This window comes from Gobio gobio, assembly GCF_949357685.1.
Source record: "Gobio gobio genome assembly, contig: scaffold_113, whole genome shotgun sequence".
Classification (NCBI taxonomy): Eukaryota; Metazoa; Chordata; class Actinopteri; order Cypriniformes; family Gobionidae; genus Gobio; species Gobio gobio.
This window is the reverse complement of record NW_027645672.1, coordinates 164,011-178,124: the sequence shown is the minus strand read 5'-3', so window position 1 is coordinate 178,124 and position 14,114 is coordinate 164,011.

Below are 14,114 nucleotides of genomic sequence, written 5' to 3'. Positions count from 1 at the left end.
GTAACATTGTATTCATGCTGTGTACGATTAATGGTATAAGTTTATCATCTCATCCATCCATATTGAAACTATTTTAAGTGTAACCATAACCAGATTTTGTCATTAAATCCTTTCTATTACAAATACTGTGCTAACTAGTTTTGATTTAGTATTGACTTTGAAGTGCTCCCTATTGCAATACAATATAGTCACATTATAGCAACGCTCTCCCACATATTTTGCTATTGTAACTGCGCTTATCTCCGTCGTTGGTATGAGTTGCAGTGGGTGGAAATAGACAAGAAATGTACAGTTTTCTTCCATCTCTCTGATAACGTTTTTTAGTCTAATGGCAACCCTGTAGATTGAACCATCTACAGGAGTCCACTCTAACACCTGCCGCACTACGTCCAGCCTCGCCGGTCGAGCATTCGCCTCCGCCGGCCAGGCGGCGTCAGCGCTACACTCCATGGCGGTGCTTCAGGTCTTCCAGGCCAAACTCCTCCGTTCCTTGGACGAGTCTGTTCCTGATAGCGAGGCTCTGAAGGATCTGCGCGGCGCCACTGACTTGGCCCTTCGCGCCACCAAGGCCAATGCTCAGGCGATCGGCAGATGCATGGCCAGCCTGACGGTGTTGGAGCGCCATTTGTGGCTTAACTTAACGGAGATGAAGGACATGGACAAGACCGCTTTCCTGGACGCGCCCATTTCGCCTTCAGGATTGTTTGGTTCCGCCGTGGTTGGGTTCACGGAGCGCTTCACTGAAGCACAGAAGTCAAAGTCAAAGTCAAAGAGTTTTATTTGTCACATACACAGTTACATACAAGTATACAGCTGGCAGTGAAATGTATTTGGTGTTGTGCGAGTCACACCGAGTGAGAAGAAGGCTTCGCAGGCAATGCGACATTTCCTGCCCAAGCGTTCCAGCTCCTCCGCTAGCCGTCAAGCTAAAGCTGGACCAGCCCAGCCCACCAAGGCGCCGCCTTCAGCTCGCCAGCCTCACGCTGCTTCCAAGCCCGGTCAGCGTTCCCGCTCTACGAGCCGCAACAGACCGCCGGAGCGTCGAGGTCCACGACCCAGCAATGTGTCGAAACCTGAGCCTCCGAAGCCGTCCTAGCCAGAGGTATGAAGAAAGGGTGGATAGTGCCCGCTTCGGCCGGTGCACCGCCTCGCTCTCTTCTAAAACGTCCCCCAGCTCCCTTCAAGGCGGCTGGGAACGCCATATCCACAGCCAACGAGCCCGCAAGCAAGCGCGCTCGCCTGTACACAAACACCGTTTTTACGGCGACCCATATGAGTCACAAAAAGAGCTTTTTCTCTGTAGGCAGTGTGCCAGCATTAAAGCATGTACCCCTACACTCAAGCACTCCCCCATGTTCCCCAGCCCCCTGCACTCAGGTGGCTGGAAACACTATTCTCACAGCCAACGAGCCCGCACTCAAGCGCGCTCGCCTGTACACAAGCACCAATACTCTATCTTCCCCGGCCCCCTGCACTCAGGCGGCGGGAAACAATTCCCTCATAAGCGCCAACTTAGAGCAAGGTTATCGGGCCACCGAGTCCCTGTTACTCAGCGACTCGCCCCACAGATTAATTCAGCCCCTGGCTTCGAAGGCCGAGGCCTGGCGGGCCATTCCCGGCATTTCGAAATGGGTGTTGAACATAATAGAATGAGGTTACTCGCTACAGTTTGCTCGCAGACCACCGCGCTTTCGCGCCGTGGAAGAGACAACGGTGAGAAGCGACAAAAGTCACGTGCTTCGAACCGAGATATCAAAACTGTTAATAAAGGGAGCGGTAGAAGCCGTACACCCCTCACAGAGCGAGTCGGGCTTTTACAGCCGTTACTTCCTTGTACCAAAAAAGGACGGTGTTCTAAGACCCATCCTAGACCTCAGACATTTGAACAAAGCCCTTATGAAGCGCCCGTTCAGAATGTTGAGAATGAAACAAATCCTCGCGCACATTCGCCCGGGAGATTGGTTTTTCACTGTGGATCTAGAGGATGCCTATTTCCACATACAAATAGCCCCCCATCACAGGCCATTCTTGAGATTCGCCTTCGAGGGGAAAGCATACCAATACAAGGTGCTACCTTTTGGTCTATCTCTAGCCCCTCGCACGTTTACAAAGTGCATGGAAGCGGCGCTAACCCCGCTGAGGCTTCGGGGAATGAGAATTCTCAACTATCTCGACGACTGGCTCATAATAGCTCAGTCAGAGATACAGCTATTAACCCACAGATCTTGGCTTCTCAACCATTTACAATGCTTGGGACTCAGAATCAACGTGGCAAAGAGTTTATTGTTTCCCACACAGAAAGTTTCGTTTCTGGGAACAGTATTGGACTCGCTGTCTAGAGATGAAAGCGGTCACGATATCGCTAAGAGCTTTCCTTCCGTACATAAAACACCACCATGTCCTGATCCGAACGGACAGCAGATCGGTGGTAGCCTATATAAATCGCCAAGGCGGTCTGAGATCTCTCGACCTGCACTCAATGGCGGAAGAAGCCCTAATATGGGCAGAGCACAATCTGAGCTCGCTGAGAGCGACTCACGTGCCAGGCATTCTGAATTTGGGTCCGGACATGCTGTCCAGGGGCAAAGTGTCCCCTGCAGAGTGGTCTCTTCACCCAAATATAATTCAGATAATTTGGGGCAAGTTTGGAGAGGCAAAAGTGGATCTTTTCGCCTCACAAGACAATGCTCAATGCCGAATATATTTCTCCAAGCACGAGGATGCGTTGGCCCACGAATGGCCCAACCTTCCTCTTTATGCGTTTCCCCCAATCTCAATGTTACCTCAGGTCATAAAGAGGATCAGGGAGAGCAAATGTGCTGTGCTTTTAATAGCCCCGCTTTGGAGAAATCAACCTTGGTTCTCACTGCTGAGTCAGATGTCAGATGCAGCTCCGTGGCCGATCCCGCTGAGGAGAGACCTCCTCATGCAGGCGGAACGGCAGATCTGGCATCCCCGTCCCGATCTATGGGCGCTTCATGTTTGGCCCATCAACGGGTACATGAGAACCTTTCTGAAAGCGAAATGAATACTATTACTGAAGCTAGAGCCCCCACAACTAGGCGGCTCTATTCAGGCAAATGGTCAGTCTTTTCAGACTGGTGTAAAGCGCAAAATCTGACCCCACATGATTGTGCAGTGTCAGAGGTGCTTATATTTTTACAAGAGCTTCTGGACGCGGGTCGCTCCCCCTCCACGCTCAAAGTTTATGTGGCTGCTATAGCAGCGTATCACATTCAAGTGAACGGACTGTCACTAGGAAAGAGCGATCTCATTGTTCGCTTCCTTAAAGGGGCTAGAAGGCTTCACCCACCTCGCCCCCCTTCAGTCCCTATATGGGACCTGTCCACGGTCCTGGATGCCATGAAGAGCTCTGCATTTGAGCCTCTGCATTCTGTGAGCTTAAAGCTCCTGTCACTAAAGACTGCTTTTCTGCTAGCGATTGCATCAGTTAAGCGAGTGGGTGATCTGCACGCGCTCTCTGTGAGCGCCTCGTGTCTGGAATTTGGGCCAAATGACTCCAAAGTCGTCCTCAAACCAAGACATGGATATGTACCTAAAGTGCTTTCAACTCCGTTCAGAGCACAGGTCATTTCACTTTCGGCACTTTCATCGCAGTCAGATGAAATGGATGCTAATTTGCTCTGTCCTGTCAGAGCGCTGAGAATATACATAGAGCGTTCCGCTGCTTACAGGCAAACTAAACAGCTCTTTGTGTGCTTTGGCGGCCGCACCCGAGGGTACGCGGTTACAAAGCAGACCCTGTCACGGTAGATAGTGGATGCTATATCTCTGGCTTATGAGTCTAAAGATCTCAGTTGCCCCTTAGGCATTAAAGCCCATTCTACTAGAGGCATGGCCTCTTCGTGGGCTTGGTCTACTGGCATTTCTCTGAATGATATCTGTGCGGCGGCAGGCTGGGCCTCCCCGTCCACTTTTATTAGATTCTATAATTTAGATGTTCCGGCTTTACAAGCTGGGCTTCTTGCTGTATGAACAGATTTAACCCCTTAAGGCCCGATAAGTCCGGCCTGGGTTGAATATTGTTTAAGTCATAAGCATATTCCTTATACGGCCCGAAGTATCTGGCCACTCATTATTCCTGACCCGATTATGTCTGGTCTATACTTATTATTGCACGAATATCGTGTTCATTCTCATTAGGGCCCGACTCAGGTCTGGCTCATTCTGAATTATTGATATCATACTGCGGGCCCACCTAGGTTGGCCTGGGTTTGGTGTCGTCGGCTTTAGAGACGTTAAGCAAGCACTGCGTTTTGCATTGGTCCCCCATAGCGTTTTAGCAAAACGCAATACGAGAGTACTCTCGTAAGGGAATGTTTCGGTTACTAACGTAACCTCGGTTCCCTAAGATGAGGGAACGAGTATTGCGTTTTGCTTGCCGTGCTTGCTCACTTGCTCAGGAGTCGCTTCAGTCGATTAACCTGACTAACCTTGCGAGAGTGGGTCTTATATACCCTAGGCTATGCAAATTCTGTTGCCCCTTGTGGCGGGAATTTGGAAGGACCTGATTGGTCCGTCCCGCCCAGCGGTCTCGCTATAGGTTGCTGCAGTTGCAGCGGCACAGCCAATCAGCACGCAGCTGCTTCCTGCTGAGAGTTGTGCAGCTGCACTGCGTATAAAAGGTATTTTTGGATAAAAATTTGCTTCAATATCTCGAGGAAAGGAATTCCCCCATAGCGTTTTAGCAAAACGCAATACTCGTTCCCTCATCTTAGGGAACCGAGGTTACGTTAGTAACTGAAACATTTTACTACAATAACCATGTTTTTTTGGTTTTATTTGTAGTAAAACCATGGTTTATTTTCGTGAGGGAAATACACACAAACAGTGCCTTGCCTTTGAGTTTTGGTGGTGTGTGTGTGTGTGTGTGTGTGTGTGTGTGTGTGTGTGTGTGTGTGTGTGTGTGTGTTTACTCTAGTTGAGTGATAGACAAATGATCCGTCAATCGATCTGGAGGAATTCGCACCGTTTCAAAGCGCTAAAGGTCAATGAGAGATTATGTCAGATAAGAAACCACAGCTGTGAAGTCGGACATTTTATACTTCCTGTTCTACACATAAAGGTACACAGTTCATTTACTCATACAAGCAAATTAAAAATAACGCCTGTACTTTCCTTGTAGGGCTGCTGTAACGGAGTGTTTACAAAGCACTTTTGTTACATGGCAAGGAAAAGCCAAGAGAAAATGTGATTTAATTTAATTGTTGGTGGTGGTATCATTGTTGTCATATTCGTTCTGTCCAGTGTCTACTCTTTGACAAAGTGGGTGATATTGATTACATATTATTGGTTATAGCAGCCCTTTGGTTTGGTTGATGTTGAAATCAGTAATGAAGAATTTTAAAAGTCTTGTGCACAAAACTGCATCATCCAGACACATCCAGTCATCAAGAATCAGCATATGAAACTAAACAATGGTGACAATCAAGAAAACGTCTGATGCTGCAATGCATGCTGGCAGGGACGTGCACAGGAATTTTGAGGGGGAGTTGCTCTGACCTAAAAATAGGGCACTCCCCTATCAAAGGAGAAGCCGCCTATTAGGGGCCATTTCAACAAAAATCTTCAGAACTTCTTTCTTGTCGATTCCTATGTCCTTCTGCAGACAAGCAACACAAACTCAATTCCTTGCTACAAACACCTGAGGCCGCACAAGGAAATCATTAATTTTGCACTGACATGAAGTTACTGAAAAGTGTATTTTTGTTTCAGCCCAAATATTTTTGTATGATTAATGTAGATTAAACATAGAATGGTCTGTTGGTCTCTTCTGAGTTCTCTAATGGCTCATGGTTGAGCGTGTGGAAGACATTTGTATTAATATGCTTATTTTATGCTTATGGAATATTGTTAGGTTTGCATGGTTTGTAATGGAATTTCTAATACATTTAAGATATTCATTACATAAGAATAAAAGGGTGTTGGTATGTGACAGGAACATTCACTTAAAGATAGAATGTGATAAACAGGTCTGTTCAGGAATGTTGTTCATTTATTTTTCTCGAAGTATATTTTGATTCAGTCGTTTGAGTTTTCATTTTCACCATCTGCCTTTTGTTGAATGAGACACATGAGTTTGTGCATTCATTGGTTATCCTTATAATAAATGTTTAAACTGCACTTTGCCTCACGTGCCCCGCCCATAGCCGGTGACAATCCTGCCCTATTAGTATAGACACAGCCCTGAGTGAGAAGCACAGAGTCCGCTAGTTCTGTATTCTCACTGTTGCAGCTGGAGTTGTACAATGTCTGTGCCAAAGAGGCATTAGAAGTGTATAATTCATACATTTATTATGCACATGTAACCCCTCCAGTTCGAACCGCCAGCTCCAAGCGGAACGACTGACAGATAGCAGTGAAATGTGTTTGTGTTTATAATTTCATTTGATGTATTTTACAAGAGCAAGACAAATATAATTCTTATGTCTATGGCACACTAAAGCTATTCGTTTGCACGGGCTGCACACTAAAGCTAGGCACATGACTATTAACTAAATCAAAATTAATTCAAAAGCCATAACCATAATAACATATTACTTAACAATTAGTTAATAGTCATGTGCCTCAACAAGTAAAGTCATGACATAATAATTCCTTTGCAAATGGTTAGCTAATGATTAATTAAAGCGGACAACTGGAAGTTGAAATGCATGGCTTTGACCCATTGTGGTAATTAACACATTCATTTACATTATTAGTTAATATAATATGTTATTAGAGAATTAATACAACATGACACATTTAACTAATAACAATTTAATGATATTAATCATATATAATGTTCATCAGTTTCTGATGCAGTAATCATTAATGGTTTAGTTCTTCATGAGTCATACATTAACTTATGATTATCTGTGCATTAGTTAAGCATTAATTAATGCATATTAGTGCACCCGTATTAATAATTGTTACCAGCTATTCCTATACCCATCATTTTCTGTCCATGAATCAGGTGCGATAGAAAAAAAGAAGTGTGTTGTTCCTGCATCAAGCTCACTTTTCACTGATCCTTGTGCTGGAACTCATAAATACCTGGACGTGACTTATGAATGTTGGCCATGAAGTAAGCCAGTTGCTTTATATGTACAATTTTCCAAGTTTAATTGAACTATTAATCATAAAATTCTAGCTTTAGACAAGCTATTGACGACATATTGACGATAAATAATACTCTTTGTTGCTGCTGTTTTTTTTTGTATCTTATAAAGGTGGATTGCGAAGACGTCTTGCCAACTAAGTGCTTAAAATTTGGTCTGTTCTGATCCATGCCAATAAGTATCTGGAAGTGCCGTACAGCTGTATATAATTGTGTTTGTGCAGCTGTATTTTATGTTTTGTGTGTTATAAACAGTGTTGGGAATAACGGTGTTATAGATAAACGGCGTTACTAACGGCATTATTTTTTCAGTAACGAGTAATCAAACGAATGACTGTTTCTTCCGTTACAACGCCGCTAGCGTTACTGAGAAAAAAAATGCGGCATTATTATAATTGAGCTCACTGAAGCAGTTTTCATCCGAACAGGCTTTCTGTCAGTCGGACCTGCACGCGCCAGCCATGCGTGTTGGGGAGTGGGTTGGGTGGTACACATAACTGATGATGATTGGTGGGTGGGAGACAAGGTTGAGGTTGATGGGTTGAGTTCACACACACACCTATGACGCACACGCATATGCACAGTCAGTGATGGCAAGTCCAATGACTTCAAAGGTAGCTTTCGCAAACTGGAAGTATAAGCGCTACTTTTCCCTCGTTGAGGTGAAAGGTAAGAATGTTTATGTAGCGTGCAATTTATGCCCAGGAAGAAAGAGTCTCTCCACGTCGGTGGCCAGTAATTCTAATCTAATGAAGCCTCACATCATCACAGCCTGGTCTCATTGCGAAAATGTACCTCTGGCAACGTTTTTGCAAACCCCAAAATATGTACCAATATGTACATATCACTGCAGTTTCAAAGTGATATGTCCACTGGGTGCCGCCAAAAGCTTCGGTTTTTTCCCGGAACAGATGAGCGTCAATCTGACGTTTTGTGACATTGTTTTTTTAACGTACACCTACACTAAACCCTAAACCTAACCGATAGTGTTAACAAAAGCAAATGTGACAAAAATACAATAGTAACCATGTCTTGTTAGCTTCTGTGAACTCATCTTTGAGCTCTTTTATCATGACTTGTCTTTCACGGGATTCGTACCTGAGCTTTCATTATTACAAGTACAAATCTGTACCAGCTGAGCTACTGAGCAAACTTATTATATAAAAAAAGCCGAGCATATGGAGCACATTAAGTGACGCAAACTCCAAAATTTATTAATTTACATGGAAAAAAAAAACGATAAAAAGTGCTTGCTGTTTTACTGCCTCTAGTGTTCATTAGGGCCCAAGCCCTGAAAGGGCGCAGAGCCCTATTGTTCTTCCTCTGTTTCTTATTAGGGCCCAAGCCCTGAAAGGGCGCAGAGCCCTATTGTTCTTCCTCTGTTTCTTATTATTATTATTATTATTATTATTATTATTTTATCGACTTCTCGGGCACTTTTGGGGCCCTTACCATGCTCAAAAACTCTTGAAACTTTGCACACACATCGGAATGCGCGGCCATCAGAGCCGGGCTGAAGCTGGTACCCGGGCGTGGCAGGGGGGCTCGACAGCGCCCCCTAAAGTGGGGTCTGAAAACTTGGTCTATATATCAAACACACTTGCACGTACATGTATGAAACTCGGTACACATATAGACCTCATCGGGCCAAACAACTTTCGTGCTCTAAGTTACGTGTCAGCCCAACAGGAAGTGAGCTAATATGGGTTGTTCTGAAAACACATGCTCTGGAATTTAATATACTCCTCCGAGGCCATTGTTTCAATCAGTGCCAAACACACTTGCACGTACATGTATGAAACTCGGTACACATATAGACCTCATCGGGCCAAACAACTTTCGTGCTCTAAGTTACGTGTCAGCCCAACAGGAAGTGAGCTAATATGGGTTGTTCTGAAAACACATGCTCTGGAATTTAATATACTCCTCCGAGGCCATTGTTTCAATCAGTGCCAAACTCGGTCAGCATGAAGTCAAGACACAGAGGATGCTAAATTGCGAACGGATTTTTGATATCTTAAACGGTTTGGCCGTGGCGAAGCAACAAATTTATGGCGAGAAAAGGTAAACAGGAAGTGTGTAATAACTTGTGCAAACATTGACTGATTTGGATGAAACTTCAGCTGTGTGTTCGATGTAAGAGGCCGATCACATGGATATGACTTTTGTGAGTCAAAGTTATAGCGCCACCAACTGGCAGCAGGAAGTGTGTCACTTTCAAAAATGCTTTGAATCACCATCTTATTTTCACACGATTGACTTCAAACTTCATCAGTATAATGTGAAAACATGACAGATAGAGACATATGAATGAATTCCTGATATTTCAAATAATGCTGCCATGGCAACATGTCAAAGTTTAATAATGTTTTTGGCTGTTTGTGTGCCCTCCCCTCTATCACCAAAAGGGGGCAGTGTTGTATTATTTTTGAAACTCCCTTTCTCTCTCTCTCTCTCTGTGCTTGCTTATGTGATTTATGAGGACACAAATGTGTATGATGACATGGGTATTGGTATTACAACATAGTGGTTAATGTGGACATGAACTATGACACTATATCACTACAGGACTCATTTTCTAAATCACATTTGAGTTACAATTCTTATCATCTGACAGCCGTGATTTCATGTACTCATTCAGACAGAACTCTTTTTTTAAAACAGAGGAGTGTGAGTGTGTTTTCTATACATGTGCTTTACAGAAGGTCATGTGCTGTGTTTGCAAAGATCACTTTTGACACATTTGTCTTTAAATTCATTATTTACTGACATAGTTCAAATTAATTTTTTAAAAAAATTCACATTATTTTCTACAAGTGTCTGTTTATAAGTGTCTTTTTTTCACAGAAAGTTTTTGTTTGAACGTGAATATTTGTATAATTCAGGGTCTGAGTTTTTACGTTCTCCTCGTAGGTGATTTATTCAATCTCCACCAAACTCGGTCAACGTGAAACGGAAGCTTAACGCATTAAAAATATTTAACGCAAATAACACAGCGTCCGTTTTTATATCCATTTTTGCTTAGCGTTACATGATCACGCTCCTATTCATGTACATGCTTCCAAGCGCGACAAGACACAATAGAGCGCGCTGTATGCCAGTGTCCTGTCTGTGTGTGTGTTAGTGTCCTGTCTGTGTGTGTGTGTGTGTGTGTGTGTGTCCTGTCTGTGTGTGTGTGTATGTGTATGTGTGTGTGTCAGTGTCCTGTCTGTGTGGATGCGTCTCATGTCAGCTATTCAAGGGACACTGACACACACACACACACACACACACACACACTCGATGCATAGATAGACTCGCGTCAGTTTCCTGCTCACATCGAGTTCTCTTTTGCCTAGGGTTGCCAACTCTCACGCATTTGGCGTGACACTCACGCTTTCAGGCTCTGTCTCACGCTCTCACGCTGCCCAACTTAATCTCACGCCAAATTGCCAAACCTGCTTTTGATATTAAACAATGTCTAAGCTTTTACATTTTTTAAAGTTTGAATGCGAAATTCAAACAATAAATAGCGTTTTGGCGCTAATATGGCATAACAGTTAAAGCCAGAGTGTTGAAAAACCATACGGAGTTGCGACATGCTCTATCATCTCCCGGCGGCGCGCGCAGTCGTGCTTCACAGAAATCTCAATACTTCTAGCGCTGTGTCAATACATTTGAATGGCTTGATACACAACAGCTCCACTTTACAGGGGTTTGCAGCAAGTTTTGGTAAACAGTACAGCATAGTGTGCATTGATTATTACATCAACCATACAGGATCGTTTTATAATGGAGAGTAATGCAACAATGTTAACATTAATGTTAATGTTTTTTATTGTACTTAGCCTTCAGGTATTCCATACTAATTGGTCATACTCATACTAATTGATGGTCAAATGTGACCATACACCTTAACTATTTTTCAATTAAATAAATGTTCTATATTTTAGTTCAATAATATTTATTGAATATTTTGAGGAGATCTTTTGGTACTAAATACTAGTTGTGCAATATTTATTGTCAATAATGACCACTTAAAATATTTTTCTTCTAATATTTGTATTATTTGTATTACAATTAGTATAGTAATAAGGTTAAATTAGAGAATTATTTTTCAAAGAGGCAAATTAGAGTCATTTTGTGGAGTCAGCCTGTCATTAATGTTCATCAAAGAACAACGGGAACAGAGAAAATTGTAGCTTTAATGATGATTCATCTATATTTCATTTATTATTTATACAGTTAAGGAAGGTTTGATAACTATTACATTTCTGTATAACAGGGAAGGCCATGGGTAAATATAACATTTATTATTTTCATTTATTATTTATTTATTCCATTTATTATCATTTATTATTACTATACTCTCCTTGAAGTTTACTTCCCGCTACTTTTTCCCTCTTCCTCCCAACCGCGGCTGCAACTGTCTTCTTCTTCTTCGATAGTAGCCTAAGCCAGTGTTTCCCAACCTTTTATCAGTCATTTTATCATACGTTACGCTAGGGGTGTAACGGTACAGATTGCTCACGGTTCGGTTTGTATCACGGTTTAAGGTTCACCGTTTCGGTACGGTTCAGTATTTGCTATGTTCAGGGAAAAAAGGACTACTGTCAAATAAAACAAAAGAAAATAATAAGAACAAATCATTTAAATACAAGCAGCAGCACAAATAAATACTATTGAGCAAAGATACTAATAAAATACACTATGCTTTTCAGGTTTTTCAGGTACGTCTAACATTAGTTTTCAGGTACAGAAATTGATCAAATGTAAAATAACATTGCATATATGACTGTATAAATTAAAGATTAATCCTATTAAACTTACAAACGTTATTCAATCAAGAGCAGTGAGTGATGCCCTTGTCTTTTGTTTGACATTAAACAGACAGCAGTAAAGGCTACTGCCCCTTTAAGACCTCGGATATGCGTCGTCTTTTCTGGACTGTATAAAGCTTACTTAAGCCATATACAGACTATGTCTGCTAGAATACTCATCAATATGTTGACATACTTTTTGCGTGAGTTTGTCCATTCAAGAGCAAGACTTGAAAGAGAACTCAATATTTGCGCGCTGAGAGACGTGTGCGCGCTCTCGGATGAGTGCACGGAAAATTTTCTCACAGTGCGCGCGACTTCTCATTTGCGTCTTCTGGCACTAAACCAGATAGTTGCGTGTTCTGAGTTAACACAATCAGAACGGAAAAATACGGGATATTTTACGGGAAAATACTAAAACGGGAAGACAGCGGGAAAAGAGCTAAAGTACGTGAGAAACCCGGAAAAAACGGGAGGGTTGACAGCTATGGTGTGTGTGTGTGTGCGATATGTAGGCTTAGGGGTAGTGTAGGGGGATAGAATGTACAGTTTGTACAGTATACAAACCATTAAGTCTATGGAATGCCATCTGCCTGTCTTTCCCCTTCCCCCTCTCTATCTGTGTGTGTGTGTGTGTGGGGGGGTCTCTCTCTCACCCTGTTAGTTTGTGTGTGTGCCTTTCTCTCAGTCCTTCCCCTCCCCCTCACTCTCACTCTATCATTGTGTGTGTGTGTGACTTTCTCTCTTGATCATAATTTAACCCTTTCATATAGGCTATCACAAATAACTATCACTTGAAATAAAAACGTCATGTGATGTGTTTGCCAAGATCACGTATGATGCACATGTCTTTAAATTAATTATTTACTGATATAATATAAATGTATTAAAACATAAATTTCACATGATTTTATAAAAGTGGCTATTTATAATAAACTTCCATAAAATGTAGACACGCATCTTACTCTTACCTGACACTGATATTAAAATCATCTTTGCAGTTTCTGTGATTTGGCTCCATTTATACATTTTTTATTAAAAAAAATTTATTGGACCACCCATATTGAAATTAAAGCATGTTTTATGGTGCATAAGATTGGTGCACAAACGGTAGCTAAGGTAGCTCAAAAACACATGAAGAGAAGTGTTAGAATAAAACAACATCAGCATTCGAATGGTATTCTGAACTCATTCCAATTTGACCTTTGACATAATCTGACATGAAATTCTTATAAATTTAATTGATCTCATAGATGTGGCTGTTGTGGTTTGTGGTCATAGCAGCACCAACTGCTGCAGTTAATGTGGTGAATTCAGATGACTTTGACATAGTCCTTTTATGTTTTCCCATTTTAAATGCCTATTGCCTGCCGTGCACAGTTAAACTGATGCCACCGGGGTGGCGGTGCCACCGGCTTGGGCCCGTCATCGCTGCTCGCAGCTTTAATTATTATTATTAGGGCCCAAGCCCTGAAAGGGCGCAGAGCCCTATTGTTCTTCCTCTGTTTCTTATTAGGGCCCAAGCCCTGAAAGGGCGCAGAGCCCTATTGTTCTTCCTCAGATTATTCTTTGTTTTTTTTTTATTTGTTTTTTTTATTTTTTTTTTCGACTTCTCGGGTACTTTTGGGGCACTTAACATGCTCGAAAACTCTTGAAACTTCGCACAGGCGTCGGAATGCGCGGCCATCAGAGCCGGGCTGAAGCTGGTACCCGGGCGTGGCAGGGGGGCTCGACAGCGCCCCCTTAAGTGGGGTCTGAAAACTTGGTCCATATATCAAACACACTTGCACGTACATGTATGAAACTCGGTACACATATAGACCTCATCGGGCCAAACAACTTTCGTGCTCATAGTTATGCGTCAGCCCAACAGGAAGTGAGCTATAATCGGTTGTTCGGAAAACCCATGCTCTGGAATTTAATATACTCCTCCGAGGCCATTGTTTCGATCATCGCCAAACTCGGTCAGCATGAAGAGAACATATCCAGGATGCTAAATTGCGAGCGGATTTTTGATATCTCAAATGGTGTGGCCGTGGCGAAGCAACGAATTTATGGCGAGAAAAGGGAAACAGGAAGTGTGTTATAACTTGTGCAAACATTGACTGATTTGGATGAAACTTCAGCTGTGTGTTTGTTGTAAGAGGCCGATCACATGGATATGACTTTTGTGAGTCAAAGTTATAGCGCCACCA